Here is a 21183-nt window from a genome sequence, read left to right on the forward strand (position 1 = left end):
GAGCAGAGTAAAGAAAAAAGAATGAAGAGAATTGAGGACAGTCTCAGAGACCTCTGGGACAATATTAAATGCACCAACATTCAAATTATAGGGGTCCCAGGAGAAGAAGAGAAAAAGAAAAGGTCTGAGAAAATATTTGAAGAGATTATAGTTGAAAACTTCTCTAACATGGAAAAGGAAATAGTCAAGTCCAGGAAGCACAGAGAGTTCCATACAGGATAAATCCAAGGAGAAACACGCCAAGACACATATTAATCAAACTATCAAGAATTAAATACAAAGAAAAAATATTAAAAACAGCAAGGGAAAAGCAACAAATAACATACAAGGGAATCCCCATAAGGTTAACTGCAGAACTTTCAGCAGAAACTCTGCAAGCCAGAAAGGAGTGGCAGGACATATTTAAAGTGATGAAAGGGAAAAACCTACAACCAAGATTACCCTACCCAGCATGGATCTCATTAGATTTGATCGAGAAATTCAAACCTTTACAGACAAGCAAAAGTTAAGAGAATTCAGCACCACCAAACTAGCTCCATAACAAATGCTAAGGGAACTTCTCTTGGCAGGAAACACAAGAGAAGGAAAACACCTACAATAACAAACCCAAAACAATTAAGAAAATGGTAATAGGAACATACATATCAATAATTGCCTTAAATGTGAATGGATTAAACGCTCCAACCAAAAGACACAGCCTTGCTTAATGGATACAAAAACAAGACCCATATATATGCTGTCTACAAGAGACCCACTTCAGACCTAGGGACACATACAGACTGAAAGTGAGGGGATGGGAAAAGATATTCCATGCAACTGGAGATCAAAAGAAAGCTGGAATAGCAATACTAATATCAGGTAAAATAGACTTTAAAATAAATAATATGACAAGAGACAAGGAAGGACACTACATAATGATCAAGGGATCAATCCAAGAAAAAGATATAACAATTATAAATATATATGCACCCAACATAGGAGCATTTCAATACATAAGGCAAATGCTAACAGCTATAAAAAAGGAAATCAACAGTAACACAATAATAGTGGGGAGTTTAACGCCTCACTTACAGCAATGGACAGATCATCCAGACAGAAAATTAATAAGGAAACACAAGCTTTAAATGACACAATAGACCAGATAGATTTAATTGACATTTATAGGACATTGCATCCAAAAACTGCAGATTACCCTGTCTTCTCAAGTGCACACGGAACATTCTCCAGGATAGATCATATCTTGGGTCACATATCGAGACTTGGTAATTTAAGAACATTGAAATCGTTATCAAATATCTTTTCCAATGACAACGCTATGAGACTAGATAACAATTACAGGAAAAAAACTGTAAAATATAAAAACACATGGAGGCTAAACAATACGCTACTAAATAACCAAGAGATTAATGAAGAAATCAAAGAGGAAATCAAAATATACCTAGAAACAAATGACAATGAAAACACGACGACCCAAAACCTATGGGATGCAGCAAAAGCAGTTCTAAGAGGGAACTTTATAGCAATAAATTCCTACCTCAAGAAACAAGAAACATCTCAAATAAACAACCTAAGTTTACACCTAAAGCAATTAGAGAAAGAACAAAAAAACCCCAAAGTTAGCAGAAGGAAGGAAATCATAAAGATCAGATCAGAAATAAATGAAAACGAAATGAAGGAAACGATAGCAAAGATCAATGAAACTGAAAACTGGTTGTTTGAGAAGATAAACAAAATTGATAAACCAGTAGCCAGGCTCATCAAGAAAAAAGGGAGAAGACTCAAATCAACAGAATTCGAAATGAAAGAGGAGGAGTAACAACTGACAGTGCATAAATACAAAGGATCATGAGAGATTACTACAAGCAACTATATGCCAATAAAATGGACAACCTGGAAGCATGGACAATTTCTTAGAAAAGCACGACCTTCCAAGACTGAACCAGGAAGAAATAGAAAATATAAACAGATCAATCACAAGCACTGAAATTGAAACTGTGATTAAAAATCTTCCAACAAACAGAAGCCCAGGACCAGATGGCTTCACAGGCGAATTCTATCAAACATTTACAGAGGAGCTAACACCGATCCTTCTCAAACTCTTCCAAAATATAGCAGAGGGAGGAACACTCCCAAACTCATTCTGCAAGGCCACCATCACCCTGATACCAAAACCAGACAAAGATGTTACAAGAAAAGAAAACTACAAGCTAATATCACTGATGAACATAGATGCAAAAATCCTCAACAAAATACTAGCAAACAGAATCCAACAGCACATTAAAAGGATCATACACCATGATCAAGTGGGGTTTATCCTAGTAATGCAAGGATTCTTCAATATATGCAAACCAATCAATGTGATACACAATATTAACAAATTGAAGTATAAAAACCATATGATCATCTCAATAGATGCAGAAAAAGCTTTTGACAAAATTCAACACCCATTTATAATAAAAACTGTCAAGAAAGTAGGCATAAAGGGAACTTATCTCAACATAATAAAGGCCATATATGGCAAACCCACAGCCAAAATCATTCTCAATGGTGAAAACCTGAAAGCATTTCCTCTAAGATCAGAAACAAGACAAGGTTGCTCAATCTCACTGCTCTTATTCAGCATAGTTTTGGAAGTTTTAGCCACAGCAATCAGAGAAGAAAAAGAAGTAAAAGGAATCCAAATCAGAAAAGAAGATGTAAAACTGTCACTGTTTGCAGATGACATGATACTATACATACAGACTCCTAAAGATGCTACCACAAAACTCCTACAGCTAATCAATGAATTTGGTAAAGTATCAGGATACAAAATTAATGCACAGAAATCTCTCGCATTCCTATACACTAATGATGAAAAATCTGAAAAGAAATTAAGGAAACACTCCCATTTACCATTGCAACAAAAAGAATAAAATATCTAGGAATAAACCTACCTAAGGAGACAAAAGACCTGTATGCAGAAGACTATAACACACTGATGAATGAAATTAAAGATGATACAAACAGATGGAGAGATATACCATGTTCTTGGATTGGAAGAATCAACATTGTGAAAATGACTCTACTACCCAAAGCAATCTACAGATTTAATGCAATCCCTATCAAATTACCAATGGCATTTTTCACAGAAGTAGAACAAAAATTTTCGCAATTTGTATGGAAACACAAAAGACCCCCAAATAGCCAAAGCAATGTTGAGAAAGAAAAACAGAGCTGGAAGAATCAGGCTCCCTGACTTCAGACTATATTACAAAGCTACAGTAATCAAGACAGTATGGTCCTGGCACAAAAATAGAAATATAGATAAGTGGAACAGGATAGAAAGCCCAGAGATAAACCTCTGCACATATGGCCACATTATCTTTGATAAAGGAGGCAAGAATATACAATAGAGAAAAGACAGCTTCTTCAATAAGTGGCACTGGGAAAACTGGACAGCTACATGTAAAAGAATGAAATTAGAACACTCCCTAAGACTGTATACAAAAATAAACTCAAAATGGATTAAAGACCTAAATGTAAGGCCAGACACTTTAAAACTCTTAGTGGAAAACATAGGCAGAGCACTCTATGACATAAATCACAGCAAGATCCTTTTTGACCCACCTCTTAGAGAAATGGAAATAAAAACAAAAAATAAACAAATGGGACCTTATGAAACTTCAAAGCTTTTGCACTGCAAAGGAGACCATAAACCAGAAGAAAAGGCAATCCTCAGAATGGGAGAAAATATTTGTAAATGAAGCAACTGACAAAGGATTAATCTCCAAAACATACTAGCTGCTATTGCAGCTCAATATCAAAAAAACAAACAACCCAATCTAAAAATTGGCAGAAGACCTAAATAGACATTTCTCCTAAGAAGATATACAGATTGCCAACAAACACATGAAAGGATGCTCAACATCACTAATCATTAGAGAAATGCAAATCAAAACTACAATGAGGTATCACCTCACACTGGTTAGAATGGCCCTCATCAAAAAATCTACAAACAGTAAATGCTGGAGAGGTGTGGAGAAAAGGGAACCCTCTTGCACTGTTGGTGGGAATGTAAATTGATACAGCCACTATGGAGAACAGTATGGAGTTTCCTTAAAAAAATAAAAGTAGAACTACCATATCATCCAGCAATCCTACTACTGGGCATATGCCCTGAGAAAACCATAATTCAAAAAGAGACATGTACCACAATGTTCATTGCAGCACTATTTACAATAGCCAGGACATGGAAGCAACCTAAGTGTCCATCGACAGATGAATGGATAAAGAAGATGTGGCACATATATACAATGGAATATTATTACTCAGCCATAAGACGAAATGAAACTGAACTATTTGTAGTGAGGTGGATGGACCTAGATTTTGTCATACAGAGTGAAGTATGTCAGAAAGAGAATAACAAATACCATATGCTAACACATGTATATGGAATCTAAAAAAAAAAAAAATTCCGATGAACCTAGGGGTAGGACAGGAATAAAGACGCAGATGTAGAGAATGGACTTGAAGACATGGGGAGGGGGAAGGGTAAGCTGCGATGAAGTGAGAGTAGCATTGACATATATGCACTACCAAATGTAAAATAGGTAGCTAGTGGGAAGCCCCTGCTTAGTACAGGGAGATCAGCTCTGTGCTTTGTGACCACCTAGAGGGCTGGGATAGGGAGGGTGGGAGGGAGATGCAAGAGGGAGGGGATATGGGGATATATGTATACATATAGCTGATTCACTTTGTTATACATCAGAAACTGACACAACATTGTACAGCAAATATACTCCAATAAAGATGTTAAAAAAATAAAAATAAATTAGTAAAATAAAATGAGAGTTGAAGAACCAGTTGAATTTGCCGTAGGGAAGAGTCTAGGAGGAAAGGCTCCAAGGTAGTAATGTATCTGGTTTGTTTAAAGAACTAAGAGTAGGGAATTGAACCTAAAATTCTGCTTCAAGTTGCTGATTGTGAAAAAAGAGGAAATGAAGTATTTCTCATAAACATTGGCAACCCCAAGCAGTGTGTGATCCATTCTATTTCAGGCTGTTGGTCCTGGAGGAGGATAGAGTGCTATATCCTGGCAGTCCACAGGTGAAAACAATGCACAGTTGAGGGCTGAGGAATGTGGGAGTACATTTTGGGCTTAGGAAGTGTGGAAGAGGAACACTGGGTAACAAAGCGAAGGATATATGGAACAGACTGGTGATTCAGAAGCTTAGATTAGGAGTAGGGGAGATGGAGAATGCGGAGAGTGATAAAACTGAGGAGATAAGCAGTACAAATTTTTTAGGCCACACTATAGAGTTTGTAGGTTTTCCACAGGCAATGGAGGACCATTGCATTGTTTAAAGCCATGAAGTGCCATGATCGGATTCTGATTTCTGAATGCTTATAGTGCATTAGAATTTCTGGAAATGAGGTTCAGTGCTCTGAAATTTTACTAAGCATGCCATGTGAATCTTGTGGAAGATTCAATTTTAAGAGTTACTGTTGCTATTGTTCAAAGTAGTCTTAAGAATTTTGATAACTAAAAATAAAAAGAATTCCTCATGCAGAAGCACACAGCGAAACTTTCAAAGGTACTCGGAATGTTCTATATTGTGATTGTGGTTGGGATTACACAACTTTATACATTTGTTAAAATGCATCAAAATGTATACTTGCAATTGGAAAGTTTTACTGTTTATAAATTATCTTGATAAAACTGTTTGGTTTTTAAAAGCCAGTGGACTTGATGAATAGCAAGGTAGTGCTACCCTTCAAAAGAGGAAAGCCATTGCTACAAAAAGACTCACAACATTGCAAAGGAATGAAGGAGTACTGTTGTAGTGGAAACAATGAACACTTATTTGAGAAGTAAAGAGATAATCAGGAGAGAAATGGGAATGGGGAGGCAGGAGAGTAGCTTGATAGAGTAAGATGACTGAAGAAAAATTCTCCAGATGATATTTGCAGGTAGAGGAGTTGAAGCCAGTAGAGAAGCAGAGAATTATGTAGGGAAGAAAAGTAATTGCTGGGGCAGTTACAGTGAATGGGATTAAGAGAAAAATTGGCAGAATTAATCTAATGCATTTTTTTACAATGATTGAAACAAAGAAAGCAATAATGAGACATGCTTCTAAATTTTGCCAAAGCAGTACTTTTGTCAGTAATGTAGGCAACCAAGCTTACACTAACATTTGTCCACCTGGACAAGCTCTGTTCTGCCTCTGATACACTGACACGATTATGTCCCTTCACTTGTTTCCACAAAGAATCCATTTCAAAAAGCTTTTCATGGGATTTATAGATTTTTAATGAATGCCTTGTTTCTGTTATGGTGACCATGAGGAATGTTCAAATCTAATTGTAATGAGTTTCCCATGACAACATTGTGCTGCTTTCCCAAATCTGAGGTAAACTTTTCAGACTCTGCTCACTGGTACTATTTTGTTATGTTCTTGGACCCTTTGGTTAGGTAACCTTAAGACATTCACAGCAGTGGAAAATGAAAGATGTCCTCAATTCCTTGTCTGGCCAAAATTGAGGACATTTGACAGGACTATGAAAGGTTTTTTTGAGAAATGAGATGCTTTTTGCTTTCTACTCTTTCCCCTCCAGCTCAAATTAGAATTAATCCTCTACTAATTGGGCTTTTATTCCCTTTTCATTTCTATCTCCTGATGTTTTATTAGAAAAGAACTTCAAAGCCAACGAGAAACTGGACCCAAATTTCGAGGCATTTTTTTAATCTCTCCTACTCCTTAGTCTTACTCCAGACCCTCTGGCATCCTGACTCTTTAATTCTAAGAAACTGTAGACCCATTTGAGAAGATTGCTTCTCAAATTCTTCATCATACTTCTGCACCAAAACTGAGGAGTAAAAATGGTGAGCAATCAACTTCTTTCTTATTCTCTACCTGACCACGTGATACAATTCCCAAGTCTTTCAGCCAGTAGCCATTTTCCGTGCTTCGCTGACCCTGCGGAAGCACTGCCTCTTTGATCCTGTGAGCCTTCTGCTTTCCTCACCCACACATCAAGGGAAAGCTGTGTACAGGGCAAGCCTTTGATAGAATATATGCATAGAGCTTCTTAGCAACCATGGCTTAAAAAGACACACTTTTTTGAGGGAAATGTTCTATACATAGTCCCAGAAACTAAAATGCTATTACTTTTTGAATAATTCCGCGTGAATTACACATGAGAGGCAGAGAAAATTATATTCACCATAATTTCTTCCAGGAAGAACACTGAATCTGTTCTGAAGTAACTCTTTTATAACCCCATTTGGGACTTGGGTACACCCTCCAAAGTTCAGTCCCCAAAGAGATTCCCTCACATGTAGAGTATTACTTATCCAGAGGTAAGGAGTAAAAACTTTTGTTGTCATAGGAAAGCGGTAAGAACAAGGAAGAGGGAGGGGAAATGGGCTAGAGCAGATAAAATAGGCCATTGTGTGGTGTGAGCTCTTTCTGTATCTGTAATCATTAGTAAAAAATATTTTTATTTTATTTTTTATTTCTTTGTTGAGAGAAGATGTTCTGAAAAGGTAGACTCCTATATCCAGAGAGTCTGGATTCGAATAGTCACAGCCATGAGATAATAGGTACACAATACATAGGTTGTGTGTTCCGTTTTGAAAATGGACTATTTGGGAAGATTGAGAAATGTATTAAATTTTAAAACATATTATGCACAATTATTTAGGGGCTATCTTGCAGTAGACAAACCTGGATTTAAATCTAGACTCTACTTCTTGCCAGTTACAGACCTTTTTGTACTTCTGTTTGTGGGATTTTAAATAGATAGCAAATGTAGAATACTTCCCAGATAAATATTCAATAAATAATACCTGTGATGATGATAATGATGCTGACGATGATGAACATCATGCCTACCCCAGCACCTGACAGGTTGCAGGCTCTCAAATTACAACCACGCACTAGCATAATAATTATCTGCATTAGTGGAGCATAGTATTATTTAAATTTTAAGCAAGTGTTTGTATGCTGATATATGTTCATACAAAAAAAATATATAAAAAGTGAGTAAAAGTACGAATGAACAAAGATATGTTTTTCCATATCATTAAATGAGCAAACTTAATGGTACTAGAAATGAAACTCACATTAGAAACAGGGGCCATAATCACAGCACCCGGTCCATTTCCAGAAAGACATATTGGAGTCATTAAGAAACTGAGATCAGGAGAAAATGTGACCTATACACTACTTTTCCTAAAATAGCTTTATTTATTTATAATGAACATTGACATGAATGTTCTGTTAAACACAAGCTTGGACGATTACCAAAAAATCAGGGTATGCTAATTTGATGACTCTAGGACACCACAGGTAAACCTTCCACAGGGACTTTTGCCCCTCCAGAAGTATAAATGTGGATTGCTCTATGGATTAGCATAAATATAGAACTTCGAGAGTCTTCAGGGGATGTGTTTTTATAAAATATCAATACAGAGGAAAAATTTTGCTACTTAAAGAATATTTCATCTCAGACTCTATACATCAGGAAATCTACAGTTAACAGTGAATAATAAAGGCAAATGAAGCAGTTTACTACAAGTGGCAGTCCACCTATAAATACCACTTATGACAGACACCATCTCATCTTTGCAAGATGTACTTTTTTGTCAAGATCTTAATTGGCCACTGAGATTGTCAAAGAAGTAAATGTCTTAAATATTTCACCATTAAGGTGAATGTTCCGTGCTGTTAGTTCTGACAACACGGAGCAATGGCCAGGTATGACAGGTCAGCATCATCCAGCATTAACCTGCTCAAGATGAGCTTAATAAGGTATTCTTCCCCCTCCTTCGTTTTCCCCTTAGCTGAGGCCATCTTTTAGCTATTTATTAAGACACTGATTAAGATGCTATGCAGTACTTCCTTCATCATTACTGATATTATATATTTTATTTTCCTTCCATTCTTAGATATGTGCTTCAGAAATATAAATTCATCATATTTTAGGTGTAAATAATTAGGTCTAACCGTGAAAATAAAGTTGAAAATTCTTATTTTCTTGACAAATGCAGTTTCTAGTATATTCAAATTTCTACTGTATCTTTTTTTGTTGTTTTTGCTATATTCTAGCTTTCTCCTCTATTTTTGTTTGAAAATTTTAACACAATTTCATGCCAGAAAATATTTTTTTTTCTTCTGAAAGCTGGAAGAAATCATTTCAAGTTTCAAGACTGTGAAAATTGACTGTGCCTGACTTTTTCCAAAATGACTCGTAATGCTTTTTGCCAGGCAGATTCTAGGACTAGTTAGTTTATGATCAAAACTTACAGATGGTACTTACAGAAGACTAGCCAGTAGGGCATTTTTCAAGAATGTCAAGATCAAAAACTATAATTAAAGGTTATTTTGGGAAAATCCAGCATCCCCATCACTAACTCCACAGGGGAAAAAAAAGAATAAGAAGCAAAAACGATTTTGTGACAAAGTAATTGCTGACAAAAATATTGTAACCCAATGTGTCATTTGAAAACAATTGAATTTCTGGTCTTTTCATTGCGGAAGCTTAGCTTTCAAAGTGATGGTTAGTGTTATAGTGTATAATGCTGACTTTTCCTTAAGATCATAGGTTATTTCACAGCTGTCATAGTTACATAGCCGTCTTCCCTGTCACCAGTTCCTGTAGCTCGTCCTTGCTGGTTGATATCTTTATGCCCAAACCCTTATAACATTCAATCACCACAAGGTCGAGGTCACGTGATGGCAAGCTTGTGATGAAATTTTTACCTTCTAACAATGTACCAGTGAAAATTTTATGCACTGAGGCAAAAGCAGGAAATAATGAATATCTATAGTTTAATTTCCATGCATCACTGCTTGTGGCAGTGAAATAAATACCAGGGTGAAGTAATAGAGTAGTTGCAGGGGTGGGCTAGTGGGTTAAAGAAGAGAATTAATATCCATGATTAAAACTGCATGTATTATTGCCAAGGGCTGCAAAAATATGTCAATTGCATGACTATGTCTGTTTCAATGACAGAGAAAGAACATTTAAAGTTTAATAATTGCTCTGTTTCCTTGTATGAAACAAACCAAAGTCCTTACTCCAAAGTCTTGCTAACAATAAATGAATTCTACAGATATCTGTTTTTGAAAATGATCGACTTTAATTATACGTATATTTTTATGTACTGATACGTAGTTTTTCAATCTTTTTTATTTAAAAACTATGCCAACCAACCTAATGTTGCATATCTGCAGGTTCATTTTTTAATTAATTTTGTAAATTCTAGGCAACAAGTCTATGATCATACAGTATTTAATTAGTCTTTGAATTAATATTTGTAGCTCAAGTTTATATTGCTTGAAAATGATGATGAATTTATAATATCCTGTTGCTAGGAAAAATGGCAGTGCATATCCTCAGTATTATTTAGTTATAGGTTTAGGGTTTTTGTGACCAATAACCATGTATAACCTTAAATTACAACATATAAAATGTTCACACGACAAACAACTTACTGGAGTAAATGAAGAACATGTGATTCTTTTATCCTAAGAATATATCTGATTTCAACTGTAGAGAATAAGTTGAAAAAGTATCCCTAGTATTCATATTCCCTACATTTTCAGAAGTCCTGCTTTTCATCAGGAAGTGAAAAAGCAGGCTTCCAAACAAAGACTAGTTTGCAAGCCTGGGAGAACATTTTTTTAAAACCATTTAACGATTTAACGTACATTGTTACTTCTCTTAGAATTCCTCTTTTTTTTTTTTTAAGATTGTTAATTCACTACAAAGCAAAACTCTCAAGTGCAAAGCTTTTTTAAAAATAATGCTTTCCTGGCTAGCGAAGACCTAAGATAGACTGACTTACTAGCTATCAAAAACAACTAAATCACACGTACACACATACACACGCACACACAGAGCCTTTGTCCAGATTTTTGTTCAATCTTATGCTTCTGCATCTTGCCCCCTTGAAGGAGATGAGTACTGTACTCTTTGTTTTGCTCAGAACTGAGGAATTGAGTACTTGGTCAGCACTCAACAAATAATAAGTCATAATGACAAGTACCGAATCCAATTTGAAACTGTAGGGGAAATTTAAGTGGTCCCAAATGCTAGTGTTCTCTGAGTTAAATCCATTTGTGGAGGAGCTGCAATTCCAGATGGAGGTTTCGTGAAATAATTCAAATTATTCTCTTCTATTTTTAACTTCTGGTTGGGCCGAAGAGATTTTCACACCAAAGATTACAGCCATGGCTTTCACCAAGCTGAAAAAACAAGCTTTAATGTGACGATCCACACAAGACCAAACTTGATGAGAAATGTAGGGTGTTGCTATGGCAATTCCATTCGTTGGAACTTTTCTCTGTTGGCTTCATTCTGACAGTACATTCTAAAAAGAATTATATGAAAAGGTGTGGTGGCTGTGAAGGCATACTGGAAGCCAAGAAGATAGAACTTTCTCATCTTTCTTTCTCCCAAAGAGAGACCACGTCGTCATCTTGTAATGCCACCCTAACGTAGTCAGAGGACTGGCTGAGGAGGTGTCATTCTGAGATTTCATTGAAACCCTGGGGTGTATTTCTTTTTGGTTTAAGTGGAAAATTGGCGATGCTAGGGTTCTAAGCACAATTACAACATGGAAAAAGATGCTTAGTCGAAACAGAAAGATAAGTCCTTGGCTCCTGAAAGAATGAAGATCTGTTTTGTGGTGGTGGTGGTGGTGTTTTGTCTTACTTTCAGCAGAGGGTGAATGTATTAAAATTCATTTAAATCTAGGCATCAGAAGTGAATGAATCCCAGGTCTGAGAGTCTCTGATGGAGAAGGGAGATTTATTAATTCACCTAATGTCATTTCTTTTCAAATAGACCTTCATTTCAGAAGTCATAATCAATCCAATTGTTTATAAAAACAAGCTCAGTTAGAATCTAATTGCAGGCATTGTGTCAAAGCATTTTTTTTTCCTGATTAATATCACTTACACTCTTCACAAACAACCCTATGAGGTAGATACTATTTTCAACTCCATTTTGTACATGAAGAAAGGGAAATTCAGAGAAAATGTAACTGGGCTAAGTTTGATCATCTGGAAAGAAGGAAATACAGAAGCTGAATCCAGAACCAAGATCTTAATGTGTTGTTAAACAGAACTAACTGTGTCAAAATTTGAAGGGGGCGGGGATTCCTAAGCAATTTACTAATAAGCAGGAAAATTTTTATTTTTGCCATTGCTGTAAAAACTTCTTTTTCCATGCTACAAAACACAACCAATCAGGTAAGATTAGGGAGGTGGTGTATCAGAGAATCTTGACCTTAAAAAGAATCCATTTTACAAATTGAATTCAATGATAATCATTTATTGAGCTCTTAGCACATGCTCTAAGCATAAAAAACTTCTAAAACACCAGTTCCTACCCCAGAAGAATTTATCAATTACTGGGAGAATGTGGTCAACAAGTAGGGATTAATCCATTTAGAAGTGAGCGTAAGTGTATTTAGCAATAAGACAGAGGTTATGAATTAGCGGCCTGCTGGTTGATGTTGCCCTCAGACATGTTTAATTTGAACCACAAAATCTGAATCTTCTTTTTAAAAAAACCAATTATTTGTGAACACAAAGTTCATATTCCTATTTGGCAACAATTGGCTGAAGCTAATAGACAGTTTCCACTTTAGTAGTGGTGTGTACTCTCCAGTTTTCCAGATTCCCCACCCCTACTATTTCTCCCACACTGAAGTTCAATGACAATTGTCATTCATTATAAAGCTTGTTTCCTTTTTTTTCTTATGCCTATTTATGTATGTTATTTTCCTGGCCCCTATAGGCTTTTGAGGTTGTCACCAACTTGTAAGGACACCAAAAGCATTTGAGATTCAGATTTATGATGGGTAAGAACAAAAAGACCATCATTCAGGCAGTAGCAGATTATTTACTACTTTCTATCTGCTTCTGTGGATATACTCAGATAGCTAAAGAAGAGATCTGGAATAAGAATTAAAGGTGGCACTACTACTGAGTTTTTCAGAGGCATGATTTATTACAAAAGAATTTTGATTTATCTAAACCTGGAGAGGATGTAGGTCATTGAGTTGCCCAGGTGTGGGCGTGTTGTGTAAACATTTGCAGATAAACAGGCATAATTTATGGGCAAAGAAAATTCCAACTGGGGAGATAGATTGAGTAGAGGAAATAAAATGGAGTAGAGGGCTAGAATGAGGAAGGGAGAGAGAGGTAGGGAAGGAGGGAGAGACTTTAAGAGTTGTGAGATTATAGCCCCTCAAACTCTTAAGCGTTGCGCAGAGGCTTGGCCCTTTCTAGCCATTCATCCAGTAGCCTCTGATGAAATGGATGACGGGCTTTTTTCTTGGCTCTTGCTTTTATCTCTACCTGGAAAGACTTCTTTCTCTGCAAACCTTCAATTCATGTGACTTTTCTCTTACATTTCAACACCTGGTTCAGGAGGCTCATTTACCACTAAACTTTCTTGTTGCTCCTTAGGAAAAGGAAATAAGTTCTCCTTTTATGCTACAAATTTCTTGTATAGGTTTCATTCATTAGACTTACCACATCCCATTGAAATTATGTATCTACGTGCCTGTTTCCCTATAGAGTATGAATTCTTGGGAAGGTACCCATGTTTCACTTATCTTTGTATTGCTGTCTCCCAGCATGGTGTAATAAATATTTGTTGAATAAATGAATAAATACATCCTCAAAAGAGAGCCCAATTATTTTATTAACATTTTCTTGACCTATTCACTAATTACATAATTTTAAGGAGCCAAAATTCACTCAAAATAGCTAGTTTACATATGTAATTATTAATTCAATTGATAAAAATTGTGATATTATTCTGAAGTTAAATGTGTATTATATATATATATATATCCATGTCTATATATCTATATCTATAGCTAGTTGAACATGTTCTTCATTTGGGATACTAAATTAGGCACTTGGGAGAGCATCTGAGTGAAATTTAATTACATAATTAAATAAACATTTAATTTCATTATAAAATTTACCAAATATACCTCCTATCCAGCTACCAACCAAAGTTACCATGTTCTTTTTAAAAATGTTATCATTAAAATATTAACCAAGGCAAGGAAACAATTGTAAGTCTTCTATATAGTACCTGGAATAGGTATTTTTTCACTTTATTGACATATAATGAAGAAAAGTAAACGTAAGGGTATAGCTCAACTGAACAGACCTGTAGAACTAGCGCCTAGATCAAAAATACATTACCACCAGTTCCCTAAAACCCCTATTTCCTCTCCTGCCTGTAGCTCTCTTGTAAGGTTAACTGCATTCCAGATTTCTAAAAGCATAGATTAGTTTTTGCCTGTTTTTAGTAACTGAAATGTTTACTGCATTTAAAACACTACATAATGCACACATTATGACTTCATAAAAAAAATATATTCTTAACTCTGCAGAGTTACAAAGGTAGAGAAGACATAATCTTGACATTCCAGAAGCTTATCTGATAGAGGTGGTAACACATAACCAAATACCTAATGCCAAATATGGACACATAGTAGTACACAGTAAATGGATTCTGAGTGATAGAGTCTTTCTTACAAAGGGAAGCTCTCATCTCGTTTCATACAAAATGTAGAATCACTATGGAGGCACCAAAAAAGGTTTTCAGGCTCTGAAAAATGATTTTGAATAATAGGTTTCTTTCAGGTTGGCAGGAAAAAAGCTATTTATATCTCCATTATTGTGATAAATTTATCTCATGGGTAGACAGAGATCTCCACAATTTTCTTTCTGGTGGAAGCCTCTTTTTATTTATTTATTTACTTATATTTTAAAATTTTATTTATTTTGTTTTTTGCTGTGTTGGGTCTTTGTTGCTGCGTGCAGGCTTTCTCTAGTTGTGGCAAGTGGGGGTTACTCTTCGCTGCGCTGCGCGTGCACGGGCTTCTCATTGTGGTGGCTTTTCTTGTTGCAGAGCACAGGCTATACGTGCGCGGGCTTCAGTAGTTGTGGCTCACAGGCTGTAGAGCACAGGCTCAATAGTTGTGGCACACGGGCTTAGCTGCTTCGCCGTATGGTATCTTCCCGGACCAGGGCTCGAACCCGTGTACCCACATTGGCAGGCGGATTCTTAACCACTGTGCCACCAAGGAAGCCCCTAGTGGAAGCCTCTTAAATCACCTTAAAGGTGGGTTGAAGGAGAAGAGTTGGGCAGTGGCCATGATGGTAAAGCACCTCTTTAACCACTTGGGTTACTCTTTGGAAGAAGAACTGTTAATTAACTGCAGCGGTGCAGAAAAGTGCACCAGAGGGCTGAGTTTTGAAGCTACTCACACAGGGATGAGAAGTCACACAAAGCTAGCAGTAGGAGTTTTCCTAGAAAACAATTTGTTGTGGGTTACACATTGCCTGGACTTGAGCTTCCAAGTAAAAAAGGCTTCTACATTGTAGAGCCAGGTAGGGTGGGTCAGTGGTTGTCTCTGGGAGGCTGAACAGCCAAGGGGGACCATGAGTGTGAACTGGTGAGTATGATACACTATTTTCCAGAAATGCCTTCTTTATGCTCTGATGAAAAATTAATGCCCTTTGTCAAATCATCTTTCTTGGAAGCAGAGTTGTCCTTACTCTATTAAACAGTTATCTGCCCTAGAATCAACTCAGTCTCTTGAACTTCAGGGTCTCATCACCCAGAGCCTTGTATTTCAGGCTGGGTCTCATTAGGCAATGCTTCCTATTACAGGTCACTTGTCTCTATAGTTGGCCATTCCTCATCTTACTCTGGTCTCAGCCCAGGAAATCATTTGTTTATCTGTCCTCACACCATCACCAAAACAATTTCCCAACAAAAATTCGCTTCTCAAGAAACTCCAACTAGTTTTGGAGAAAAACTGCTCCCCACATAAAAATTGAATGCACAGAGGTTATGCTATTATTCCATGATGTTCCAATAACAGTAGAATTTGGCTGCAACTGTGCACTTATTTTGGTTTCGGAAAAACAACAGTCTGAATCACATCTAAACTCCAAAGGACTCATGTTCCCGAGTCACAGTGGAGGAGAGGTCTGGTCAGGATGGGGATTGTGTGCTTTAGGACGAGGCTCCCTAGAGCACAATAAAGAAAGAACCATGTGCAGTTGAGCTCAAGCACTAAAGTAACAAAATATGATGACATTAACATAATGGCACAAAGTGAACAAACCCCTTCTCCCTTGAGTTCTGGAAATGGATGTTCCCTCAGCATATAAGAGAAAGTGCTTCCTCTGTGCCTCTTTGGATAATCTGTCTCAGAATTTGCCTTAGGGAGGATTGCTTTCTCCAAGCCCCAAATCATGTAAACACTAGTTCTTAGATTCATTTGAAGGATGTGTTGAAAATAAACTTAGTTTACAGTATGGTCTCAGTTATGAAAAAACCAAACAAAAGCTATATGTGGTTTCAGCAAAAGGAATGTATACATACACACATATATAGTATAGAGAAAAGAATACAATAGAATATAACCAGTGATTCTTCTTCCTGGGTTGTTAGAGTGTATCCTCCCTGGTGGTGCAGTGGTTAAGAATCTGCCTCTAATACAGATACAGATTCGATCCCTGGTCAGGAAATTAGATCCCACACACATGCTGCAACTAAGAGTTTGCATGCCACAACTAAGGAGCATACGTGCTGCAACTAAAGGAGCCAGCAAGCCACAACTAAGGAGCCCAGGAACCACAACTAAGGAGACTGCCTGCTGCAACTAAGACCTGGCACCACCAAAAATAAATAAATAAAATAAAAATTTTTTAAAAATTTGTTCTTAAACTTATCTATAGTTTTCTAATTTTATGTATCAAGCAATATTAGTTACACAACCCAAACTGAAACCAAGCTATTGTTTAAAAACTGTGAACCAATGAATTATTAGAGATTCTGATTTGCACTCTGGGGAATGTTCAGTGGTGTGGGCCCTTTTTGGCTCATAGCAACATTATTAAAACAGATCTGTCAAGATTGAGGTATTCCCAGAAAGGCATGGCGAATTGGGCATCGCCGCGGTTGCTATACAAAGTGCAGCACACTGAGTTTATATGGGTCTACATATTGACTTATATATGTTTCCTATTTGTCTTTGACCTTGAGATAAACATGTAGCCCCAGTAAAGTACCTGGTATAAATCAATACATATTCATTGAATAAATGATTGAAGGAATGAATGAATTTAAATCATGTATGAATGACTGAATTTCCCAACAACCACTTGAGAGGTTTCCTAAATGTTCTACAATCTGTCTTCTAACAATTTTAGTTACCACCATCTAAATTCAAAATTTGCTTCAGAAAAATGGGAACAGAGTCAAAGTGAGGATGTTTTTTGATTTCTTTATTCCTTCTTAGGAATATACATTATCTATTTAAAAATTCTATTGTATCCTACCTAAAACAAATGTTTAAGGTAGGATACAACACTAAAAAGTATAGATTAGATGGCAAAAGTTACACTTGGGAAAATTTATTTATAAAATCAAATCAGTCTATCTTATGGAATCAAAATAGTCATGGTCAGTGTAGATTGGAAAAAAAGTAAGATACCACATTTGATCATAAACCTTATCTTGAACCAAGATCCAATGAAGTAATGATATAAAAATTAGCCTTTTAGTAAAATATTAGTGTTTTACACAGATAATTCAATTATAAATTCATCAAGCAATAGAAGAGAATATATAAGATACTAAAAATAATATGAAAATCTTCATGATATTACATAATTGGCATAGAATAATACATAGAGTTTTTGATTTTTAAAATGTATCTATTTCCTTGTAGTAGGAGATAGCATTACCAGTTATATATTAATATTTCAGGAATAAGCAACAGTAGGAAGAATATTATTAGCAGTATAATATTTTATAAAGATGTCACTTTTTTTAAAGAAGGTGTTCATAGTACTGATCTGATTTTCCAAGGAGTTTATGACTCAAAATTAAATCAGGATGACTGCTTCAAAGTTCATTAGATTTCTGGTTCCTCAGTAGCCAGTATCCTGTTAAGGTGTCTGGAACACAGTTTTCCTCTTTTGAGTGCAAGCCAACAGATTGTGCTGCTTTTCTGCTGAGTAGTATTTACCCACAGGGACAGATATTGAGAGTAATTTTCCTGAGAAAGTTGAAATTTTCATAGAAATCAGGTAAATTCCATTTATCTACGGTGAAAGTTTGGCTTCTACAGTGTTGGCCTCTACTTATTACTAAAATACCCATGGAGAACAAAAGGAGGAATGGACAAAGAAGTCACAGGTACAATTTACTTTCTCTTAATTGTACATCTGCCCTACAAAGACCTTTATTAGGAATCTGTTCTCCAGGATTTATCACAAAAAATCCTTTTTCTGTTGGTAGGGGACTCTCAATTCCTGGACTACTCATATGATAAATGAGCATGAACCTCTCTGTGACATATCTATTATTGAATTGAACTGTTATTTAAATCTTGCATTGCCGTTTAATTTCTCACTTTGTATGTTTTATCTCTTCAACTAAATTGTAAGGTTTTGGAAGGTCATAGAACATGTATCCCATTTTCTATCTTAACCACAGTGTCTTTCATAGTCTTTGGTAGGTACTCAATAAATATTGATGGATAGGGTAAGATTCTGAAAAGTACCAGAACTGTACCTTACATATCAGCTGTCAGTTCAGTTCTATGACTTGCAAATTTAATTTTGAGTGAGTACAAAGTACTCATTTATTCTGCAAAATGAAAAACTGTGCATATTTAGAAAGAATCTATCTTCTTCTGGGAACATCAAAACTCTAGATTTTCTTTCTCCCTGAAAGGCCCAAATAATCTGCACACTTCTACCACGTTAATTTGCAAGTATTGTAAAGTAAAAACTCAGCATTTCAAATGAACACATCCTGCAAATATATTTTAAAATATGACATTTCTACTGATGACAGGTTTTATGCTACAGAAGGTGAGTGATTTTTACATATGAATTATGAACCAATCAATGTAAATATTATATCTTGAAATGCCAGCATCCTCCTAATTTTGAATTAGTATTCAATAAAAATTACAACCAGAAGGCATGTGGAGTTTTTATTTAATTTGTTTGTATCACATGGGTAAAAGATAAAGGCAAAATCACATAGTATTTGGGCAGGGCTGAGTATTTTCTATTTACTCAGGAAAAAAATAGTCTGTTTCAAATGAATGGTCAAATTTGCTAAACTTTTACATTACTTCAAATCATCTTAACAACCAAATATTTTCTTAATAATATGGAGGAAACTTTGTGCAAGAATTTTCAGTATAACTTATCAATATAGCATTGTATCATGTTCTGTAAGTCATCTACCATACTGTGTCATATTAGGTATTTCATCCCAGCCATACTTTAAGAATCTTAAACAGATAGGAAAAAATACATTGTGTCCAATCAAAGGGTGATAAATTTAGTAGCATCTGCTTTTACAGGATCACGATAACATTTTCAAACCAAATAACACAATGCTATCAAAGATAGCAAATTGGCGTGAAACATTCATTTAGAGGAACTGGAATACGGGACTAGGATTAGATGCTTGAAAAACAGAACTTTATACTTATCGATAACCTTAATATACCTTTTTTTCTCTTTTTCTGAAACAAAAACAAAAAACTGTAAAACAACATCCTACCTTTAAGTAGTTTCAAAACCCAAGGGCATGTAGGTACTAATAGCCGTTTAACTAATAAAAACACTCACATGATACTGTACTGTGGTTTAAAAAAATTGCTGTTCATATTTATTTTGATGAAATGCTGAAAAGCCTAACTTTTGCGTATTTTTAAGCAAATGCAGTCTTTTCATATTTTTCAATAAAAAAATGCAGGGAATCAGCAAAATTATGGAATATATTTCAGTGTCCATTATGTGTCTCCAGGATTTGATTATTTGGAGAAAAATTAAAGCTAAATGGCTTTGATAAAGCAGATATTTAATACTCAAATGACATTTTATGCTTTTTAAAAAAATGATGGGCTTTTGAAAAATCCTGTTTTAAAAGAGATGTATTTTTTACAAATACACAAAATAGGTACTAGAAAAATGGCAAAGCTTTGGAAATAAGACAACAGCACTCCCATATACTGCCTCTGTTTTGTCATTGTTGATGTAGTCACTATTCATTTAGATTTAAAGACTGGAATCTTGCTCAAGAATCTTTCAGCTTCAACTTCCTCCTCCTAATTGCTATACATATGCTGATATCTACCCTTTAGTGTAATTTAGTTATTTTCTTTTGTTCTTTGCTATGTTAAAAAAGAAAAATTATCTTAAAATTATTTTCTTTCTGTAGGCATAAAAAGTTCTCAGTCCCTTTACTATTCTGGGAAAAAATATGAAATGAATTGAAATGATGGCCTGGATTAGAAATAATTATTTAAATTGCTTTAGTTTCAGGAAATTGAAAAAGACAAAGCATATTTTCATTTAATACTAGCTCATTTTAAATAAGCTCCTCCAAGAATCTTGGCTACAACTTGCCTGACCAGCGTCCACTAGATGACACTGTTGTATAAGCACAATAATGAGAGGCCATAGGTTTGACAATAACTAATTTACCATATATATATATTTAGATATTGTCAGTGTCTCTCTTTCACGATGAAACTGGCTTAGCATTTTTAATTGGATATGGATGATAACTTCACATAATTTAGAGTAAAGTTACCCTCAAAGGTTAAAACATAGGAAAAAAAAGAAACATATCTATTTCATAGCATTTATATTTTTTACAATAGAAAAATCTTTCAAAATCTGTATATTTCACAGTTAAAATAGACTTCATTATGAATTTTAAATTGTGCCATTTTAAATCTAGTGACAATGATTGTACTGATAATGTTGGTTTTCAAGTAGTGTTTTGTCAGTAATCTTTTTTTCTCTCTCTCTCTCTCTCCCTTCCCCGTGCCCGAGTGCTCCCTCCCTTCTCGTCTTTTCAGTTCTCTTTTTCTTCTCTCCTTGATTCTGGATTGGGAGCCATTCAAGTGCAGTGCCCAAATCAGGGGCAGAATCAATTGTCTTAAGCTAACAGTCTTTGTGGCACATCGTTGCCAAGCTAGGAGACTTTAGCCTCAGAAAAAGCAGAGTAAAACAGACACAATCCTGATGCACTTGTGTAGATAGAGCCATCGAAGGAAACTTCAACTACCTGGAATTGTATACAAATTTCTGGACATAGAGATTTTCCTGTAAAATC

Source organism: Balaenoptera physalus, assembly GCF_965194825.1.
Source record: "Balaenoptera physalus genome assembly, chromosome: 1".
Taxonomy (NCBI): domain Eukaryota; kingdom Metazoa; phylum Chordata; class Mammalia; order Artiodactyla; family Balaenopteridae; genus Balaenoptera; species Balaenoptera physalus.